This window comes from Hipposideros armiger, unplaced genomic scaffold, assembly GCF_001890085.2.
Source record: "Hipposideros armiger isolate ML-2016 unplaced genomic scaffold, ASM189008v1 scaffold_45, whole genome shotgun sequence".
NCBI classification, from domain to species: Eukaryota; Metazoa; Chordata; class Mammalia; order Chiroptera; family Hipposideridae; genus Hipposideros; species Hipposideros armiger.
The window spans coordinates 457,114-480,573 of record NW_017731395.1 but is presented as its reverse complement, the minus strand read 5'-3'; the positions used below and the strand labels follow the sequence as shown (position 1 = coordinate 480,573).

The 23,460-nt window shown below is 41.7% G+C and overlaps 1 protein-coding gene across 11 annotated transcripts in view; it reads left to right on the top strand.

Moving 5' to 3' along the window:
• ESRRG (estrogen related receptor gamma) overlaps positions 1-23,460 on the top strand; it is a 581,699-nt gene that overhangs the window by 151,594 nt on the left and 406,645 nt on the right. For 6 of the 11 annotated variants that reach the window (XM_019639646.1, XM_019639650.1, XM_019639651.1 and 3 more), the window contains one exon: positions 14,213-14,310. The exons of the other annotated variants lie outside the window; for them this stretch is intronic. The gene's annotated coding sequence lies outside the window, so the exon portion shown is untranslated. The remainder of the gene's footprint in view (positions 1-14,212; positions 14,311-23,460) is intronic. 11 annotated transcript variants of the gene reach the window in all.

The following is a 23,460-nucleotide window of genomic DNA, read 5'->3' as shown; positions in this document are numbered from 1 at the left end:
AATAATAATGAAAGGAAAAAAAGCCAGTGTGCCTTTAAAACTTTGCTCTGTTGCATTGCTAAGAAAGGCTTTGGAACACAGAGGGGTTAGATAAATGAGAGCAGGTGCGGGCGTGCAGAGGTAAGTATTCAGCATATGTAAGTGCAGTGGGAAAACCATTGACTTGCAGAGAACACTTGAAATTGGTCCCTAATGGCCTTGGTTTTTGTCATATGGTCTTGATTATAAGGCTAAAATTGCATTGCCATGCCTTTAGTGTGAACGAGATGGATGGATAATTATTACGTGCGCTGAATACCTTTCTGCAAGGAGGAGCCAGGACACCCCGGTCACCGTTACCACCATCTCGCCTGGGTGTCAGAAAAGCTCCAAGCGAGCAATGCATCACCATATTTATGTGGGACAGAAAGGGAGGTGTGCCTCTGTGGTTGGGTGTGCACCCTCGCACATACGTGTACACGTGCAGACTGGGGACCCACCAGAGTGTCCCAGTGTGAGGGATGGTGACGCCGTGTTCGCAGAAGCAGCAGCAGTAGTGAGAGTGAAGGGCACAGAAAGGCAATGGGGACCTCGATAGACAACCGATGACTCTGGGTGGTAGTAGCTGGCACCAGGGCTGTGCCAGGAAAGATTTGGGGCTCAGTTTGGAATGTTGCAGGAAGTTTAAAATGATTGACATTGGGAGCTATCGAATAAACAAGAAATGTTTGTGGACGACCAATGGTTTTAGATACACTAAAAGAAAAAGAAAATCTTCCCTTCATTAGTGTACTTTTAGACCAATTGTGCTGTTTTACACAGCTCTCAGCGTCCTCTGAGAAGGTGGAAGTAATGGCTGGAACTAAAATTCCAGCTGCTGAGAACACATTTCATAGCTGTTTCATAGTTGTCGCCATCACCCTTTCTGGTGAGGACATCAGGGGAGGCGCCATGGGGGGTGAGACCAGACCCTGTGGTTTGTCCTGAATGAATAGGGTTGAGGACTGAGCTAACGTCCCCGACCGTGACCACAAGACTCATTCTGCACGAGAATATGTGTTATGGCTCCTGGCCTTGGGAGGCTGTGACTTCCCCTTTGCACGCAGCCCTTTGCAAAACATGGGCAGATAGCTACGAGGGCCACTGTCTGTCCTACACTGAGCACTGCGGGGAGAAACAACTCAGTTGACTGAAGGGATCCTCGAAAGCCTAATGTGAGAGCAGACCTAGGTGGGAGGTTCTGACTCTGAAAGCAGCATTTGGACGTTTTCTGATTGTGGTACCTAATTTGCCACTCAAAGCCCAAACAGTGTGTTTGTGTTGGAGGGGTTATGTGAGTTGGTCCATCGGATAATTACCAATAACCCCAGCTGTTCTACTGATGCTATTTTGATTGTTTTGGTACAGGATGTATATTGCAAGGTAAGGAATAGCCAGAACATGAAAAAGAGACGGGTGGGGGAAATGCAAGTGTAGAACTAACACATATATATGCAAAACCGACATAAGTGTGTGTTTATGTACATTCCCGTGCAAAAATATTTAATGGAAAGGATCGGAAAAAGCATAATAATTATTTTAGCATATTTGATACGAGCTTTTATTTCAGGTGTAAATATAATGATACATGGCTCCTTTCTAGCCATTATTATGCTATACCACGTGGTAATTAAATCTGGGGTTCTAGGGAACTAAACCGTGAGAGTCACACTATTTTGGTCCTGTTTCTAGCTTTCATTTCTATTGAAAAATGCTAAATTAGTAGCATTTTATGATTCCTGATTTAGCTCTTTTAATAAGAAGCAGAAGCTAAAAACAGCCCCACCAAGCAGTTGAAGTCTTATCACAAGCCGGTAAGATCAATAAGCTAAAAAAAGTATGGAAAGTTTTTGAGTGACAGCTTAAAAATGGGAAATTTAAATATATATTGCTGCCTCCTGCTCCACTGGGGAATGCACAAAGCCCATTTGGGCAGTATGTTTTTAAGCAATCAAGGTGATTTATTTGTATCACCAGGCTTGTGTTTATGTTCCGTGCTGTAAACTAAGCTTATAGCAATGGAGCTGTATGAAGGCGTTAATACTCACAGTGCTACCTAAGCATAACATTACTAATATTGTTCAAAGTGTAGTTTATTGGGCTATAAATAGCAACACCCGTATGGCCACTTGCTGCGTCATCTAAGTGCCTGGGTAACTGTGTCTGCTGCTGCTGCTGCTGCTGCTGCTGCTGACAGTATATAAAACATAAATAGTGACCACGAGTGATATTTCACGGCTACTGCTGGTGTTTCTACTCTTGTTTGGTCTGTAGAGAAGGAGATTTGTGTGTGCAGAGACCTCACCAGATTTTCCTCGTGTTTATAAGAGGGATATATTTGAAGGAAATCACATCTTGGTTTGAAACATTCTTATTGCGTATGACCACTGATGTGTCACAAATAAGAATGAATAATCATTGTCCACAGTGATGGAAGGATTGTTAGCAGACTGGGACCTGAGTTTTGGTTTAACTTTCGGCACCCGAGCTAGGTCTTGACCTTGATAGGAAGCTGGTTGGTAGCTAGTCCTTCATGTAACATGTTTTAGTTGAGGGTTGACTGCTGCCTTAGTCCCTGTGGGCTGCTGTAGCAAAATCCCAGCAACTGGGTGCCTTATCAATAACAGAAGTTTAGTTCTCACAGTTTTGGAGGCTGAAGTGTCCAAGAGCATGGCACCCACAGATTCGGTGTCTGCCGAGGTTCAGTCCCAAGATGGCTGTCTTTCTGTTGTAATTCTCATGACAGAAGGGGCAAGGGAACTCTCGAGGGCCCCTTTCGTAAGGGCACAACTTCCATCATGAAGGGTCCCCCCTCATAATCGAAGCACCTCCATAAGGCCCCACCACCAAATGCTGTTGTACTGGGAGTTAGGACAACCTATGAATTTTCGGGGGGACACAGATGTTCAGTGTGTAGAACTACTACAGGGAGTCCACTGTTGCCAGGGACAAGTGTATATTGTAAGTTTAATTTCTTTTGATGAAAATCAAGACAGTTGATCAAGTCTCTTTGGATTTCACCAGACATGCTCTCCTTTATTAAAAGCTATAAAAAATGATAACACTCTTTCTTAAAAGTTGCCTCCAGGAGGCAAGACAATCATATACATCATGACTATGCTACTTTTCTTGGTGTTTTTGTAAAGACCAATGCCATAGGTTAAATTAAGCTTTGAGTTCTTTCGGATAAGAAGGGGACAGTCTTATCTAGTAATTTGTTCCTTCCGTCACTCAACAAACTTTTACGGAGTGCCAGCTGTATGCTAGAGATCATGTAGTTCTATAGAGAATAGACAACAAATGGCGCACGCCCCTTTTCTTAAAGACACAGTCAAATGATCCCACGTTTTGCTGAGGTCATCCAAAGGAGTTAGGGAAAGAGTTATTAGTGGGGAAGATACTAATAAAAAAGAAGAGTCAAGTGCATCAAATTGATAATGATCAAACACATTTTTGTTCATAATTCCGGGTTAGTTTTGCTAGAGAATGTGATAGAGTCAAGCTCACTGAAATACTGAGATAGTCATGTATTTCTTCTGCTCCCGTCACCTCAAATATCTGTTTCTTAGAACTGATCAGGTGGTGACAAGAAAGATACCAGTTGGAGTACCCACAGAGGACAGACAGCTTATGATGTAAGGTATTAATACTGGGCGTGCTAACTATGCTGGGTGTTATTAATCTTATTAAAAATGAAGATAAGCAAGCATGGATGTCTTCTTTCAGTTGAAAGAAAGTAAGCACTGGAATAGACAATGAGTGAGGTACAAGCAGGTGATTTTCTCAAAGCTCTAAAAGTGTGTGCCTTGACGAAACCTTTCCTTCTCCCCGAAGGAACCTTTTTATTATTTGACTTATTTTGCGGTAAATAAACTTACATTCTTTGCATGTTTGCAGATAGTGGCTATGTGGTTCGTATACAGGAAAACAAAGAACAGGGGGTCCCCAAGGATGTTTTCTTTCTCCGTTTTCATCCACATCCAGAAGGAGAGAGCTGGAGATGGAGGTGGCTGGTCAAAACAGCTCAGTTCAAGAAACCAGTAGAAATAGGAAACATTAAATTCTAGAGCTTGAGAACAGTGAAGGGGTTGAGAAGGCAGGGCGCTCTGTTCTCTTCCAGTGGGTTTCCTAACAGCATCCAGACGACTGCAGAGCCCATGTAGACGCCTTCCTCCACCAAAGACTATCAGACTTCCATAAAGAACTTCCGAGCACCTCGGACATCTGTTACTGTTTCTTGGACCGTAAGTGCATCCTTATAAAAGTGCACAAAAGGATGGCAGCTCAGAGACCTATGAATTCCAGTCATTTTCCATTAATCCCTCATTGCCTCCTTTGTTCATTGAAATAGTCAGCTTTGGTCTGAAAAGCAGCTAAAAAACCTGGTGCAAAGAGCTTGTAAACAAACACCCACTTGAGCCATCTGGTCTTGTAACACATCAAGTGATTAAGCTTCAGAGCTATGATTGTTACAATTTTAAAAACACAACAATCCCAAACACCCCCAGATAGACTCCTTATAAGAGTTTAGGGAGGAAACCATGTGATGCTTTATGTAGTAAACAATATGGAGAGATTACAACGCTTTTTTGTTTCCTTACTTCCCTCTCTCCTTTCATCCCTTCCTTTCTTTCTTCATCATGAGTGTTACAGAAAGAGAAAGGCATAAGAGACAAACATATGAACTAAAATTACATGAATAGTTCCACTCGACTGAGTCTACATGGTTAACAATGTAGAATGGGTCCATAACTTCATTGTTATTATTTTTGCCCTTGATAGAGGGAAAAACACGCATGCTTGAATGTGTGTGTGTGCATGTGCACACAAGGGGGTGTCTTAGTTCCTTCTAGAATACATTAAGCAGCCTGAGCTATTTGCAAATAATGAATTCATACTTTTTGTCCATGATGGCTGAAGAAAGTCATGCCGGGGGAAATTAAATATGTTAAGAGCTCTCATTTTAATTGTATAATATCGATGCTGCCTTTAGAGTTAATCTCCTTGACAAGTCATAGGGCGTATATGGATTGGATTCTTCAGATATTTCTAATGTGGAAATGATTCTAAATTGGAACATTTCATTTAGGTGACATCACTAAATGGAAAGAGAATAAGCTGCGAGCGTGTGGAAATAACACACGCTTTTCTAGCTGATGGCTGGTAAAATGAACAACACAGAGAACCCAAAACTCTCAAGTGAAATAAAAACTCTAAGTGAGAAATCAATATCATATTAGGTCCCCTATTTCTGCCTTCTCAGTCTTGGCTAGTACTCATCCCTACATTTATCGTATCAGCTGGAGGGAGAAAAGATAATAGTTAAAAGAAGAGGAGAAAGAGTGTTTAGTTACTGTAATGGTGATGAGTATATCAAACAAATCCCCACACTGTAAATGGTCCGGACATGATAAACATTATTTCTTCTCTCCCATAAAATACATCATGAGCACTCTTGATTGGGGTGGGTCTCTATCACGCGGTGATTTGAGGGTTGAGCTTCTTCTGTTTTGTTGTTCTCTGACTTCAGTGGATGGCATTTGAGGTTGCCCATTTCATCTGCAGAAGCCTATGGAAATGGAGCCGCCATGGACTTCTCTGTGGGGGAGGGTTTTGTGGACTAAATATGGAGAGGCTGCTGTCAGTTCTGTTCTCTCCGTGGAGGAAAACTCAATCATATGACCACACCTAACTGCAGTGGTAGCTGGGGGATATGGTCTAGCCATGTGCCACTGAACAAGAGGCGATGGATTTAGGAGACTGATGGCTAGTCTCCACCATAAGGAGGAAAGAGAAGAAAAAGATGGGTGTCGATGAAGGACACTAGTGCTTTGTATTTGGTAAGAAGGAAATCACAAAGCCTTTTTCAGTGATGTGCTGGTAAACTATGGGGAGTAAAAAAAAACAAAAAAACAAAACCGATTTGTAATGTTTGCTGATTTCCTTGGTGGAAATACTCCCACTATGGCTGCTTTCAAACTATCCGACATAAAGTCGCTCAACTTGCATTTTGGGAAGAGATACACAGACTCAGCTCCAGCTCTAGTGAAACAGATCTCTCTCGCATGGCATTATCCCGATGAATTCTGAGAAAACACACCTGAGGCAGCCATGTTGTGGGAAGGATGTGAGCGTGCACTGTCCCTTTTATATTTGACATGAGAAAAGATTCACTTCAGGATGGATTTATCATCTAAGAAAACCATCAGCGTGATGTGTTCATTTCAAGAACAGATGGGAGTATACAATTTTTAAGTCAGAGAAAAACAGGACCAAGAGCACAATGAGTCAAAGCCGCCCATCTGTACGAACCCTGGGCCACTCCCAGGCGAAAGGTCAAGCCTCTAGCACTTTCCACGAAGTCCGATGCCACTCCCGGAATTTCATATGCTGTTCCCATAATTGTTTTTCCCAAAGCAGGGAATGATTTGCCGAAGGAATGGATAACGATGATGAGAGGACAGAGATCCCAAGCCATGGTTCCTTTGTTTCTGTCTGTAAGATAAGCTAGACGGTGGTGTCTTTCCCCGTGAGAGAAGCGAAGAAGCGGTATGAGCCGAACCAACTTTGACATTTGAATGAATGCTCCTATCTCCATTGGCACATAAATTACAATTGGTATTAATAGACCAGTGGCTGTATCTACTTCTGAAATTTCCGCTATCGTTTGTCGATTTTCACTGTCCAAAGAAGCAGACCATGCAGTGATCTCTTTGCTTCACTCTTTCCATTCTGCTTGATCCATGTACACGTGATGCTCTTGCCTCAAAGCCCAGGGGCCCAGGATGGAAAACGGAGACATGTGATGCCCTAGGGTTCATCCCAGTGGTTTTGCTACGTGTGGGTTTGTTTCAAGTGTTAAAGACATAGCACCATCTGAAATGATGGTGTGGTCTGAGTCTAAACTGAAAACCTAGGGTTTTGTTTTGGATGCTGATTGCTTTGTTTAATTGGCAGGGTTACAAAGCCATCACTTCAATCCCGGTCTCTGTACTGTTTGTTTGGTACACAAGCTGAGGCAGATCAAAACCCGAAGACTGAATTAAATCTGCAATGTATTGGTTCTAGCCGGTTGCTGGTTCATTTTAGGCCAGTTGCTATTTTTGGAATGTACTAAGGCTGGTAATGACAGACTCAGGCATTGAGGTTTCTCGAAAAGTTAATCCATTCACTTAGTGAATAATAAGTTGTCCCACGGAGCAGCCCTCCCCCTGCCATGGTTTTTAATAATGGTGAAAAAGTAAGCTATTCTGAAACTAACTTTCCTTATGCCAACCTGCCCTATTGAATGTTTTCCTAACCGTGGTCTGCCAAAAAGCAGAACTGGCGCTCGGCACACGAGTTTTGATCAGCCAGCCATCAGAATCTTAATGTCCTAAGTACAAAGCTCACTAATTGAATTTCATTCACCGGGCTGAACTCTAGCAGCCAAGTCGGAGAAGACTGTTGGCTGTCAGCTGTTTTTTATGAGGTCCGAAGTCGAAAGTCATTTTTAAAATGAGTGATGCAATTTCTTGTATCTTTCATTTAAAATGCTCCTTGGTAAACAGTGTTTCAGATGAGTGTATTTGTAATTTAAATGAAGACAGTACATCACACTGAATCTGAAAATAAAGGAGAGGTTTCGGAAGTGATTCATTCCTCTTTTTGCGTGATCTATAGTAGAAAATCAAAAGTAGGTAGGTAATCGGGGCGGGGGGGTGGGTGGGAAAGATTTGTGGATTTTAGGAGACAAAATGGAACTATTTCTAAAACTGAGTCAGTCCCAATAGTTAAATCTTTATTTTCTTCAAGCAGACGAATACATTCTGCCTAATTCATTTTTTATTTTCTCTCGGGGTCTGCTAGCAGATTTGCTTCAACAAAGGAAGCATCATGTTACATCTTTTAAATAATTGATGGCTCTTGGTCCAGGCTGGCTTGAAGGAAATTCTGAAAATAGGTCCTGATTGAGCAAACGCTGCTTCCTGCCTCCACTCCCCACTTCAGCTCCCCACTCATCTTTGCTTAACAAAACCTGCTTGTCCCTCCTTTTGGATGGTGATGATATCCTTTGGGCTTAGGTTTTACCTACCACCTGCTACCCTCTTTTATGTCGTATCATTCTATACATTTTATTAAAGACAGGGGGAGCTGTTCGTTCTAAGCTGACTGATGTAATGAAGAACCCTTAATTAGTCATCAGAAATGTTACATCATAATCACTACCCGAGATGATTTATTGGGACTGTAAAATATTGGGCTTGGATCTTGTCCCTCTAAACTTGGAATGTGCTTATCTCCACGGGTCAAATTACCCAGGAAGCTGGGTCAGCTGTGGCCTCGGCCAACTCCAGCTGCTCCTGCAGGTTCCAATACTGTGAGCCGATCTCTGTTGGCCCCCCAGAGAGAGAAGGGCTTCTCCATCTTATCTCACTGTTGGGGTCATTAGTGATTGTCTAAGACTTGGAAAAGCCATCGCTGTTTCCAGACAGCTGCAGTGGGTAGAGTGTTAGACTTGGTCCATGGTGACCCTTTCTTCTAGTCATGACTTTGTAAGTCACTTTGAATTCCAGGGCCCCCCGTTTCTGCTCTGGTAAACTGGGGGCTTTGTAGTGGATCATCTCCAAGAACTCTGTCAGTGACAGCTTTCTGGCACCCTCCAGGAAGGGGATGATAACCCCAGGGGAAGTTGCCCGCCATTTGATTTTGAGTGCATTAGTGGTATTCCGAGTGTGTGAGTTAGCTGTGTGCATCCTCATTGTGACTTTTCCTCTTTCTTTCCATCCTTTTCCTTTCTCTTAGTTTTTCACATATCCCTTCTCTGCTGCTACATATCCCCTTTCTCTTTCCTCCTTGGCTTTCCACGTTCCCGGGGTTGAAGTGGAAGGAAGATGATTGGCAGTGTGTTAGATTAGATCTTCACTGACTTCAGGAAGAAATCACCTGTTTAAAAAATATTCTCTCCTCACTTACAGAAAAGCTTTCTCCTTCAGAAATTGCATCAGAAGGTAGCCAATATTATTGAATTTGGGAAGGCTAACTAGAGAGTGGCAAATACTGCGAGATGTAAATCTGGAATTCTCTGTCTGAGCTCAGTTTAACTGGGGGAAAGCCATGCACTGTATCCATCACTGAGGAAGCTGTATCTCAATTGACGTAGAGTAGTCTCCCCTTATCGATGGTTTTGTGTTTTGAAGTTGCAGTTGCCCACGATCAACCATGGTCCGAAAATATGAAATGGAAAATTCCAGAGGTAAACAATTCATAAGTTTTAAATTGTGCATCATACTGAGTAGCATGGTGGAATCTCAAGTTGTCTTGTTCTGACTTGCCCTTTGTCTAACGTCTCCAGCTTGCTCCAGCTTGGCATGGAGGCATGGTGTCATCTCACACCGTCACAAGAAGAGGAAGAAGGGTAAATACAGTGCAATGAGATATTTTGAGAAAGAGACCACATTCACATAACTTTTATTGCAGTATATTGTTGCAGTTGTTCCATTTTATTAGTAGTCATTGCTAATCTCTTACTGTGCCTAATTTGTAAATTAAACTTTATCGTATATGTGTACGCATAGGAAAACACATAGTATATCTAGGGTCCATCCGGCACTATCCATAGTTTCAAACATCCAATGAGGGTCTTGGAAGTACCCACCCCAGCAAATAAGGGGGCACTAATGTATTATTGTCCATTCTCAAAACTGTATCACAATCTCTGACCCACTCTTCCTATCAAGGAATATTTTTAAGCATTATATTGATTATATTGTTCCATTTTTCTCTGTTATTAGAACAAGTTTGGGGGGTGAGGGGGCTGGAGGGTACTGAAGTCATCTTTGCCCCAAATCTTCCTGGTAACCAATAGCTCTTTTGTGTATCCCATGCCTGCCCAGGATAATCTTTTCTGGTTGCCTTTATTGAAATTCTAGGGGAAAGAAATCTTATAACATTCACACCTATTTAGACCCATATGAACAACATATGGCAGAGACTCTAGAAAGCTAAGGAATATCTTCTGTTTATCTTTTACTATCTGATTCTATGCAAGAGTTATACTCAGAAAAATCAAAGAAACTATTTGTGTTGCCCCTCTAAAAAAAAATCCCTGCTGTGCATTTACTTTTTAAAAGTATATGATGTGCAGGCTTTTGTACCTGTATGTAAGTAGATTAGAAATTAACTCCTCCCAGTAAGATGGACTCCTAAGGTTTTGGAATCCACAGTATGCTTTTCCACCAGGATAGCTGTGCTGTTAAGACTTGGGTTCCACGGTAGTGCTGCTATGTGTCAGTAGTGTGATGTGCCAAATGGCTTCCCTTTTTTTCGAATATCCATCCTTAGGACCAGTGTGGGAGCTTAAGGACAGGTTTATCTCCCGCTTTGAAAGCAGAGTGGTGATTCCCCATCTTCTAAGGAGGTGACTGCCATGATACAGAGGATGGTGGCGATGGGCATGGGGGTGGTAGAGGTCCTATTGCCTTGGGGTCAGGGACTTGGTGGGTAAAAGGACACTGGACATTTTGTTCTCTGTATTTGCTCAAAAAATTTACTCTGGGATAAGAAAAGCAATCCAGATGTTTTCTTCTCAGACCCCACACTGCTTAATCATGGTGAGGAGGCACCATTCACATTGTAATCTATGTGAAAGATGGCCCCTGGAGTTATGCAGTGCAAAATCCAGGAGAGCATATATGGTGTTTTGTAATCCTGGCAATTCATTTCCTTGTTGTCAGTTCATATGTCCAATCTCAGTACTTAATTGGGTCTAGGCAATTCCTAGATGACAAAACAATAGTGCCCTAGATTACAGCTTAAAACTGGTTGTTTTTAATTCAGAATATTTGCAGGCAAAAAAAATGAGATAAATCGTAGTGAGTTTCTAGGTTACCCTCAAAAAAAAAATCACAATCATACTATAACTGAACCTCTAAAGGTTTACGATCGTCTTGTTTTCTGTTCTTCAGTAAATTATCTACAATATTAAATAAGATAGCTTCCATTGGGGTTGGTTGTCACAATTTAAAACAGATTAATCTAGGGAAATGTATACTGCATTTTGTAGGAAGAAAAGATCATTGAGGTAGTAGGAATATATTCCATACACCGTTTCAGTGCCCCCATTGTCTTCCCTCACCCCCAAACCCTGAATGGTACAGAGCATGAAATGGCAAAAGTATGAAGAAACTGGGGCTGGGGGAGAGAACTGAGAGACGTAGACTCTAACTTATCCTTCACGTCTGCCTCTCAAGAACTCCCAAATAGCAAGATCCCAGTTGCTCTTGGGACAACTAGCTCATGTGCCTTTGGACTCAGAATCCTCCACATTCTTCATGAGGAATTATAGAAGCGTTGGGCATCCATCTTTTCTTTCCTTGCAGCACTCCTAAAGGTCTTATGCATGATTGAAAGGGAGTGTAGGGACTAAGGTCGTAATTCTTCCTCCCCCGGACCTGAGGGCAGGACCCACTGCTCACAGACCTGGGCTGCCCCTGTATGTGTGGGAGATCGCATGTCAGATGTTCCTGAGCTAGATGCCTCTGCTCAGAGATGAGTTCCATGTGTGGGATCAGAAAGTGAGCTTGTTCCAGAAGCAGTTATTCCAGTATGAACATTATTTTGAATGTTCATTGATTTCAGAGATGGGCTTTGGCAAGTCATGTATTTTAAATGTTAACTTGAAATCACAGCCACATCAATCATGACCATTGGCCGTATCACACTGGTGTAGCAACTTATCTGGCGAAATTAGCACCTGAAGGGTTTTTGTTCCTTCTTTTGTACTTCTTGAGTCCTAAGCTTTCCTGAAAAAAAGAAGTCGCAAATCAGGCTTGCCATCCCAGAGTGTCAGCTGGTAGGTTATCTCCTGATGTTTCTTTATAGTTAAACAAATTACAGCTTTTTAACAGGCCCCTGTGCTTGCAGTCCTAGAAAATAAACAAGGTTGGATTCTCACTTTCGAGTCATCTTGGGTTCTTTCTCACACGTGAGTACACTGGAAACATTCTCCTATTTTTTTTTTTTTGCAAAGCACCTTTTATTTTTTATTATTAGTTTCAGGTGTACAAAACAACATACTGGTTGGACATTTACACCCCTCACAAATGACGACCCCAACTAGTCTACTACGCATCTGACGCCTTACATGGCTATTGCAGTACTATTGACTGTATTCCCTTTACAACCCATGATTATAGTTGACATTCAATATTACTTTATATTAGTTTCAGGTGTACAGCGCAGTGGTTAGGCGTGTATATAATTTGTGAAGTGATCCCTCCGATAAGTCCAGTACCCATCTGACATCATACATAGTCTTTACAACAGTATTGACTGTATTCTCCATACTGTATTTCACATCCCTGTGACTATTTTGGGGCTACCGATTTGTATTTCCTAATCCCTTCACCTTTCTTTCCCATTCTCCCAACCCCCTACCCATCTAGCAGCCTTAAGTTTGTTCTCTGGATCTATGAGTCAATACCTGTTTTGTTTGTTCATTTATTCTGTTCTTTAGATTCCACATATAAGTGAGATCACATGATATTTATCTTTCTTAGTCTGACTTATTTCACTTAGCATAATATCCTCTAGGTCCATCCATGTTGTCACAAATGGTAAGATTCCATTCTTTTTTATGGCAGAGTAATATTCCGTTGTATAAATGTTCCACAATTTCTTTATTCAATTGTCTGTTGATGAGCATTTCGGTTGTTTCCATCCAATAAGGGGTTAATATCCAAAATTTAAAAAGTGCCTTTGTTTCTTGGTTCTAGACCCTGTGAAATTTCAGTCCACCCTGGAAGCCTCCTTGGTGTCTGGGCTTACTTGATTTTTGGCTCTCACTCTATGCAAGAATTTATCTTGAAATTAAAGAATTTATTTAAAATCTTTGTTTTCTGGTACTCAAATACTTTCTCTTTAACATTAAAGCAAATGATCAAAGTTAAATTCCAGGTGCTTTCTGTCATCTTGGGGTATTAAGGTGAAGTTGGAATTGAAACCGCCATCTTGTTTAATTGTCAAGCATTTTACTTTTAGCTTCATTCTTTAAAGAAAAGGGGGAAAGCTGTCGGTTTGAAGGGTGTCATGAGTGAATGCAGTTTAGAGCTCTTTGAGTCCGCTAATCACAATACAGGCATCTCTTTGAGATGTTCGCTCCCCAATGTCTACAGTTACCATGTTCACGCCTCAAGGGGAGTGACAGAAAATGGCCTGATGCCACCTGACTAATGAGTATTCCCACATCTCTTTCTGAATAAATGGCACCAGATTGTGTACCGAACACATTGTTAGGGGCCTTTCAGTTGTCCACTGGTAATAACCACGCCTTCCCCTCCCTTTTCCCGTTTCTGGGCTGCAAGTCCAGCACAGAATCCCCTGGATATCTGAGGGGTCACTTACTTGCTGTGTACAATTTTCTTCCATATGAGGGAAAAGATATGAGTATGAAGTTAAATCTATGGAATTGCCTTTTTCGTAGGTCAAGATTGGTAGAATATTGGCAGTTTCATGAGGTTCAGCCTAATCTCTTCCTCTGATAGACATCCTACCAAAAACAACCTTTTGAAGAGCATCTTTCGTTAAAACCCACTGTTGAAGCATCTAAAACAGAAGCTTCAAGCTTTTGCAATCAGGAAACGTGTGCTTCTCTACCTGCTGCCTTTTATCTTTTCTAAGGATCCAGAGAAATAAGAAACAAAACCCCCCTATTTGGAGAAATTCATATATTTAGAGACCAATGTGAAATACGCAGAAAGTCCTGTCATCCCTGCGGTAGAATGTTTTTTTTTTTCTGAAAGTTATAAATGGTTGTTAGAATGGAAAATGCTTTGAAATCTTAACCAGAGCATCACTATAAATAAGAGAGGAGTAGAAGATTAATAAATTGAAGAAAGCTGAGAAGGAAGGAAACTTAAAATAAAAGATGAGGGATGTGCCTTAGTTTGAGAGTTGATATAGCCCTGAGTATATATATATATATATATATATATATATATATATATATATATATATATATACACATATATATATACAGAGAGAGGAAAATTAAAGATTTGGCTAATGGCAGAATGTACTGTTACAGCTATTAATGTGTGCTTAACTCTATTGCCTGGGAGATTTTATTCAATGCGGTGGCCAAGGAAATTGACCTCACTTTTTTTTTTTTTTTCCTTTTGGGTTGGATCCTTGCTCACGTCACGTAAATGAATAGAGCTGACAATTTACTGGTTCATCAATGAAACAAAACAATATTAAATTATGAAGATGTAAAGAAAAAAATCCTACGCTAACGTTGTTGCAATTTGAAAGGTAAGCTGTTCCCTAAGAGATTAGGAGCTATTAACGTTCATTTAAAAGTGACATAACATAAGGCCACGTGATACACATCGCAGGGTGAAATGGCCGCTTGACACCACTGACTGCCACGGTGGTCCTGCGAAGTATTTCATTGGCAACGTCCATGAAGAGGTGCCATGTGTCCCTCATTTTGTGTTTTAAAATGCAAAACTTTTTATGCTTTTAAAGTGTTTTGTTTTATTGCATATGTTCACAAGTCGGACTTTACTGAGCATATGTCGCGGCGATCATGGGGTTCCTTTTGAAAGGTTTGCCCTTATTTCTATTGATTCACTGTATTGACCGTTAAGCCATATGTGTCACTGTCACACCATTCCTTAATTCTGGCCTTTTGGTGATGCACGGGAAGTCAGATATTATTTTTCTTTATGTCTTGTCCTGTGCTTAAGACAGGAAGCCTTCTCTTTCTAATCCTGCCTTCTGTGAACTTAAAAAAGTTCTTGGGATACTGTCAGTTGCCAATCGAATACCTAGTTCTTTCCAAGTATATCCAGATGTTAAGTCTCTTTCACTTTAGTTTTGAAGGAAAAAATCATGTTGTACCTACTTTTCTAGGCTACCATCAATTAATTACTCAGTTGGTCTACTAGACCCAGGTCCTTCACTCCCTGGGATCCATGCATCTCATTGTGTTGGCTGTCACATAAGGATCAGCGTGTGGCATGGAGAGGGGGCTGTGTTCCTATCTGACTTTCAAACCAGTTCACAACTCAGGAAAGGGGACACACCACCTCCCTGAATGCTGAGCCCCACCGAGGCGGCATCAGCAATTCATCCATTACCCCCAGCACCTGCTGTAGTGCCCCGTGCCGCGTAGGGTTGCAGGAAGTCCGTCCATCCGCACTCCTTGCCTGTGATGCCGCTTGATCCTGGTTGGTACTGAGCCGTCTGGAGTAAGTCAGATGTTCTGAGCCGTGTTCAGCAGATTTCCTGCTTCAATGTGGAAAATGGTACTTTCGAAGTTAAATTACCTTTTTCACGACACCCAAGTTGCTTTATTTGCAAACTGAGAATAATTGAGGCAAGGGGAGAACATGTTTCCCTGTGTGAAGAGGATTGAAATGAGTGTGGTATTCTCAGTTCAAACTCTCATAAAATAGGGTTCTGGCCCCAAATCAGTCAGTTACATGATTCTGGGGTATCATCTGCTGTTTTGTGTAACATCAGTTTAGTTTTCTTTATTGGTGATACTTTGATCTGTGCGTCTTAAAAACTGCAGGCGTGCCTTGCTTTAAATAAAATGGATGTGCTTTCAGTTCGTGCTTACTTTGCCATTGCATAAAGGGCCCATCATTGCACTCTAAAAATAGCTGGGCTTTATAAAATAATTTATCACAAGATTCCTTTAAATAACCAACTCTCTTGGTGCATTGAACATACAGTTTGATTTGAAAAATCAATGTCCACTCACTCAACTTTTCAAGAGCACATCTGCTTTGTCACGTGAGGGAGAAAATCAAGCCACAAAGGAGGGTCTTGTATGAGCTAAAGAGGAATTAATTTTAATTTAGGAACGCATTTGCTTTTCTAGAGTTTCCTAGGGAGAACACTTTCACCTCTATCACCTCCAAAGTACATAAGAAAAAAAAAAAAACAGCAGGCCAATCTGAGTTTGGAGAAGATAAATCTATTTCTTTGGTGGGTCGCATTCTGCATTATGCATGTGCGTAAAAGTGAGGTTTGCTTTGATCCTGACTATTAAAAGTTTATTTTTAAACTCAGACTGGGCAGGGATCCAGAGATGCTCTTTCCCTCTGTGGCACATCCTGGTTTCAGGTCCCTAGCCTGGCAAAAGGCAGCTAAGTAGCAGGAAGTCATTGAAAAGTATGGAGACTTGATGGGTACTGAGGTTTGTTTGTTTTTTGGGTTTTTTTTCCCCCTTCCTGCCCTCCATTTTTGAAATTCAAATTGAATGCAATTTTCAGCTCATTTGAGCCAGAATATTCTATTGCTGAGCTTCAGTGGCTCTTAAATTCAAACTCAGGGAGAAAACAGATATCATCTGTCACCGAGGGCGGGAGAGAGAACACTCCCCGTATTTTATTCACAGGAGGCAGAGCTTTAGTAACTAATTCAAGCCTTTCTGACTAATGGACTGGTCATTCACCAGCAAACTTATCAACTAATCAATGAAACCGTTAAGACACTCATCGTTGGAAGTCTGGGAACGTTGCCCCCCTCCCTTTAAAAGAAAAACTTGTTTAAGCCTATTTTTGCCTCCTTGGTATTTTAATACCTGTTTTTGCAAACCAAGACAATATCTTGGCAATCTTTTTTCTGCCCTTCCTGACTATTTTTATTGTTTCCATCTTTAATGCCTTTGTCGATGCTATTTCTTCATGGCTGAGAATTAGCAGAAAGCTTACTGCTGGCTAAGTGGGGCCAACATTTTGAGTTTTTTTTCTTCACTAAACAAACCGCCTGAAAAAAATGCTTCTTTCTTGGGGCAAATGTAAGTACGATTAAAAAATGAAAACCCCTCATCCAGCCCTTGAGTTTGCAAGTGTGTTTTACCTGCAGAGTCGCCGTTTCAGGGTGGCTTGAGAATGTTTCTTGGGAAACTTCGGCCACTGGTGTGTGCCCAAGGAATGCAAATGAATGTGAACAAATGGCCTTTGGAATTCCCTCCTCTGATTTCAGAGAGGGTATGATGTGGCAATTCTAGTTCTGAAATGTAGGTTTTATGCTTTAGCACTGCTGCTTCTCTTTGGCTGTTTGAGCATAAGCCAAAATGTTCACGGGAACGTGCAGGCTAGTAGCTTTCTCTTGCTGTTTTTTATTGGGATTCATGAGACACAAATTAATTATGATGTTATTTCAAACTAAGTAGGAGTAAAACAATTTGATCTCTGAATATTATCTAGTGAAGTTCATTCATAGCTGTCCCATTTGGAGTTGAAAAATGTTTTGCAGTTAGGTGTATGATCAGGCCGTGTGTGTGTGTGTGTGTGTGTGTGTGTGTGTGTGTGTGTGTGTGCATCCCCAAGTTCTCCAAGAATGTGACAGCAGAAATTTCTAAACAGACATTTTCACATTAATAAAGGCATCGACCACTTTATTCTCTTAGTGGTAATGAGCTTGTGCATTAGGTCTCCGGTAGAGGACGTTTATTTCATTTACTTTGTAAGAGAGAACACCTTGACTTGTTAACCTGTTTTCTCACTGTTGTATCTCAGTGCAACTGCCAGGGCTACTGTCATCTCTTCGACGTCGCTATAAGAAACCAAACACCTACATTGACAAGGAATCTGCATGTTTAGCTAATGACTGAATTAGTGAATAGCATTTTAGGTTTTCTAGTAAAATATCTGATCTCCTCAATGGGCAAGCAATCGCTGAGTGCTTACTGTGAGCCAGCCATTCATTGTGCTGAGATTTGTAACGTCCAAAAGAGCAGTTCTCTCACCTAGGTGTGGTGGACATGGGATATGAAATGTCCCCGTCACATGGTGGAGAGAAGACGAAGCTTGCAAAGGCGCCTGGGTTTCCCAGTGGTTCTCCAGTGTGCAGCCCCCTCTTTTCCCTCAGTTGATCATCAATGACGTGAAACACATATGATGTAAATTGGAGGTGGAAGAAAGAATGACATACAAAATCATCTGTGAGAAGGACCAGAAAATATGCAGATGGGGCTGCTACATGTAGAGTATGCCTCAGAAATGCTTTCAGCTTTGGGCAAGGGACGGACCAGTGAGTGGGGTGCAGCAATCTCGTTAGGCCAGCAGTCATGGACAGAGGCAGGGGGACCAGCTCAGGAGAAGGCACGGCTGGGTCAGAGGGAGGGGCTCGGGGGTGTGCTGGTGTCTGCTTCTCCCAACAGGGTCGACTGTTACATTTTTAGGGCTCTTGTGAGCCAGCTTTTATGATACATTATTACAAATTAAATGCTATAAACTTCTAGTAAATTAGTTATACTTTTAAAAGTAATTAATACACAATATTCATCATCCCCTAATTATTTTTCCCCATATTTTTATTGCCTAGCTATGCTCTTGAAGTATGTCTGTTGAATCTGGATGGTGGGAATCCTACCTAATGACACATGCCTCCCCAACTCCATGTCCCATGATGTTACATTGGCAGCTGGAAATCAGCCATGGTAGAGGTGCTTCAACCATAGGAATTGGAAATGCTGAAAATTGGGGCTTGTTTTTTTTTTTTTTCATTTGAGAGACAGTTATTAATAGTCACCAGGCAAATACTGGGGGTGGGGGTGGGAGTGGGGGCTAAAGAACTGGAGAGTGGGGGTGGAGAAGTGTCAGAAGGTCGGGTTTGGTAAGGAGAAAGGTTTCAATGACAAGCATGTCATACAGTTAGCCAAATGGTTTATAGTTGATTTAGGAATCATTGGAAGCCATTTACTGTTTTGATCGTTTTTTTTATTGTTCGTGTCATCTATGTTCCCTAGAGAAAATGTGGAAACTAGAATCATAGCTTACGCTTCTCTGATGCTGTCTATGTACCCCACACATTTTAAGTGCTTTAAATAGAATAAATCACTTCATCCTGGAAAGAGCCCCATCAAGTCGTTGCTGTGATCCCATTTTGAAGATGGGAAGTTGAGGTCCAGAGAAGTTAACAAGTTTGGCCCAGGAGAGAAGCTGTGATTTGGAATGTAGGCTGTTCCAGCTTGGAGTTCACTCTGCTGTGCTGCCTCTCAGTGGAGAAAGCCAGCAATGACCCTGCCACCTGGAGTGTCTCAGAAAGGGGACAAATAGTCTTATTATTTTAGGAGGGAGAAGGGACCCTTCCAGTTGTAGATGACTAGGACTTGAGGGGTAGGGCATCCGAGTGGTGAGGCTCCCATCACAAATCAGCCTGTTGAAGGGATGCAAGCCCAAGCTAGGACACGCCCTGCCTGTCGTTGTGAGAAAAAGTTGGTCATCATGGGGATCAGGCATAGAAAGAAGAGCTTTTGAGGAAAATTAAAGCTGAGGAAGAAAAACAAAAGAATCAGCGAATGTGTGAATGAGTAGGCGGCAAGGGAAGAGAAAGATGACAAAGGCATAAAGCATAGTGTCATGAAGATGAGGAAGGAAAGTTTGGGGAAGTTGTTGCTAATTAACAATGCCAAGGACCTCAGTGAGTTTTTACAATGGCGGCATATATGATTTATTGTCCAAATTGAATCCCTTTTGTGAGTGAAAGGGGGGCGCTTTTAATAATTAGGTCAGGAAACAGGCATTTCCAGCAAACAGTGATGTGTGGTCCTGCTAAGTTTGCAGATGGACAAAACTGGCAGATTTCTAGGAGTTCATGATGGTCTGGAATGGGTTTTTCTTTAACCAACACTGGCTGAGCATCTGCCAGGAGGAATGCTATGGAATGAGGATTAAGATATATACGGCAAAGTTAGAAAATACTTTGTGGGGAGAAAAAACCAGAAAGTTGAAGCATAGCTAATTTTGCCACGCATGCCCAGAAGTAGTTACAGTTTATTAATAGCTCTTTCTGCATATCCCATTGACTATAGAGACAGCTATCTAACTAGTTTTGTTTTCAACTAAAAAATGCAGCCATGTCACATTTAGGTCTGCAATTTACTTGTTAAACATATAAACATCTTTTCAGGTGAGTACATATTTATTAATCCCTAAAATGAACATAGCATGACGTATTTGATCATTCTCTTATTGATTGATGCACATTTCGCCTTTTACTTTACCTTTTTTTTTCTTTTGCTATTTCCAATACTGCTGTGTAAATTTTTTTTACTCTTGTTTTCTTATATCTGTAAGATAGATATGTAGAGTAGGACAGTTGAACCAAATGTATCTACATTTTTAATTTTATAAGAAACCGTCAGCGGATTGTTTAAAAATCGTATAAATTACCACTTCTACAAATATTGCATGAGTACCACTTTCCTAGCTAGCTTTGGTTCTGTCGGACTTTCAAATGTTTTGCCACTTTATTATTGGGAAGTGGTATCATATAGTTATTTGAATTTGCATTTTAAAGATTATGGAGGAAGCTGATCATCTTAATTTTTATTGGTCATTTGTATCTTTTTTAGTGATTTTATATTTTCATATCCTTTTGCTGATTTTTTTCTGTTGAAATCATCATTACTTTCTCTATTTCTTGCACACTAAGAATATAAACCCCTTTGCTCTTAAATGGATTACAAAAATCTTTCTCTGTTCTCCTTTACCTTTGCATGTTAGTTTTGATTATCTTTCAACAAAGAGAAGTCGTCAAACATGTTTATTTTGTTTTTTTGTGGCTTCGCATTTTCCTGCCTTGCTTAGGTTGGATCCTTCTCCCCACAAGGAAGAAAAAGAGCAATACTTGTTTTAGATCTTTTGTATATTTTTCAACATAATTCTTGATCCCCATAGTGCATAGATTAATTGGGAAGACGGCTGCAGAGAGCGGTCCTTCCCATGTCATTGGGTTAGTGCTCTCTGAGGGATGTCAGCAGTGCCGTGAGATCCTCAGGAGGCACTCTGTCCGCTGGATGGAAGGAGGGAGGGGTGTGGCTGGGCTTCCCGAGGGGCTGACATCTGAACTGAACCTGTAAGGCTGAGGCAGCAGGGGTAGAGAGGGTTTCCAGGTGAGGGAAATGGAAAAGTAAAGAGACTTGAAAACTGAAAAGTCAGTACTTTTTACCGAGCAGGACAAGAGAGGCTGTGCAGGGCAAGGGGAAGCATTTTTAATATGATGGGAATATGGTTTTCCTGAATTTTTCAACATTTTGGTAAAGAATAAGTATTACTTTTATGGTCAGAAAAAGACATTTGAAGGGAAGGAAAAAAGCACTCTGAGAGTGGGATTAAATACGAGTAAGCTAAGCAGTAAATCAAAGAGGGCAAGAAATGCCTCCTCTCCCTAAAGTTTTAGAGATGGGACACAGGGGACAGGGGTTCTTGTTTGAAGATTAGGAAGAACACGAACATCATCCTTCATATCCACAAGCCTTCCTCCTGTCACATTTGGGCCAGATGGTGACAGGTGCCTCCTAACTGAACTTGGCCTGCAGCCTCTCAACTTCCAAGCCTCACTGCGGGCCACTCCAGAATAATATCCCATTATCTGTAATGAGGTCCTTCCTGACTGACTTGGCACTCAATCCCTACAGCATCATCCCATCACACACTTCCCGTCCCTCACACTATTGTATTCTTCCGCTCTTCACTTTAAAAAGCACAACCCCATTTCACAATATATGCAGACACCAAATCTGTAACTTGTGTGCCTGAGACTAATACACTTGGCCCTTGAACAACACAGGTTTGAACTGTGTGGATCCACTTCTATGTGGATTTTTTTTTCAGTGAACAATTTAAACTGCATAGCCTAAAACAAGCCATATAACTTGACGGTATCCATAAATATATACAGTATGTAACTAAGAAAGAAAATAATTTTTCTTTCTTATGATTTTCTTAATGTTTTCTTTTCTCTAGCTTACTTAATTAAGAATACAGTGTATAATACATGTAACATACAGTGTATGTGTGAATCATCTGTTTATGTTATTGGTAACGCTTCTGACCAACAGTAGGTTATTAATAGTTGGGTAAGTTTTGAGGAGTCAAAATTTATATGTGGATTTTCAACTTTGAGGGGGGTCAATGCCTCTAACCCCCACATTGTTGAAGGGTCAACTGTATAATGTTGCATGTCAATTACCTCTCAATAAAAAATAAAAAAAAATAAAAAAAGCATAACCACTACAGACCGTGTGCGTTCCACCCACATGCTTCAAACTTACCGTTCCTTCTCTCTGGGGCCCCCTGCATGGCTCTTTGTCGGGCCTGCTGGAACCCCACTCATCCTTGAAGGCTCAGCCTACCTTCCCTTCTTCCTGCAGCCTTTCCTGGCCCCTTCAGGTAGAAAAAGCCTGCGTGTTGAAATGTGCACTGGTGCTTTTTAAGACTTACCCTAAAGCAACAACGCATTATAGGAATATAGCCCTGCGTGTCCCTAACTAGAAAGAAAATTCTGGGAGGGCAAAAATCGTGTCTTACACTTCTGGGCAGTTCTTAGGCCTTTGAACATGGTGACGTCCCATTCTCCCCCCCAAAAAAGGATGGAAGACCAATGCATCTGGAGAAACAGACCCATAGACAGCAAAGACAAGGACGGATGTGGGATGAGGGGCCTGCAGACTAAATACAACGCAAAGTCACTTCCTGAAAATAAGGGACCGGGAGCTTGAGGAGAGGAAATAAACCTTGGAAGGCAGTGAACCCAGGAACGCATAGGCGATGACTAAACGGTGAAGGGCCAAGGTGAAGGTACACGAATGAACCGAGAAGGAGCCAGGTTCACAATTCCTTCACATGGAGTGACCAAAGAGCAATACAGCTGCAGAACCGATCTGAGAATCCCTGCCGCAGAAGGAAAGAAGGGTGAAGAGAGATTAAAGATGCAGGAGGAAAAGGAAGATGCTTATGAAAAGGGAGAAGTGAGTCAGAGAAAGGTTCTTCAGGGGATGTGAGTCAGAGAGGAAGATTACATAATCAGCTTGGCAGCATGTCTATGAGGCGAGGACGGGGGTGAGGCTGTCAACCCCGGGCTTAGAAAACATGCCCAGTGAATCCGTGCGGTGCCTAATAATTTGAGTGAGGTAATAACGGTGTGGTGTGTGGAGTGGGGGACGTGTTGAGGGGGGTTCCGGGGTGGGAGGAATGCGGCACAGTTTCTGTGAGGACACTGGGAGGGTGATGACGTAATAGGCAAGACGCTGGTGCTTGGAAATGGATCCCAGACTCAGCATCTTCACAGCTGAATGGCATTGTAAGCCAGGAAGGGGCCGGGGAGATCTAATTCAATAGTCTCATTTGGTGTTTAGGGAAAAAGGAAAAAAAAAAAAGTCTAAAGTGCTCACGGTCCTCTCCCAGGCCGCCCAGGGCCTACTCCCTGCCTGCGTTTCAGGCCTCGTTACGTGGCTCTGTCTGTTCTCTCTCTCTCATCTCCAGCCAAGCTGAGCTACTCTCCCTCCGCTAAGCCTTATATTCCTTTCCTCTCACACCTCCACTGCTCTCGGTCTGGAATATTCTATCTGTTGCCTAACTCCTATTCACATGTTAGGTCTCCACTTAAAATCGTGTCCCCCAACTAGCCTTCCTTCCTCCTCTCCCACACAGAGCACTG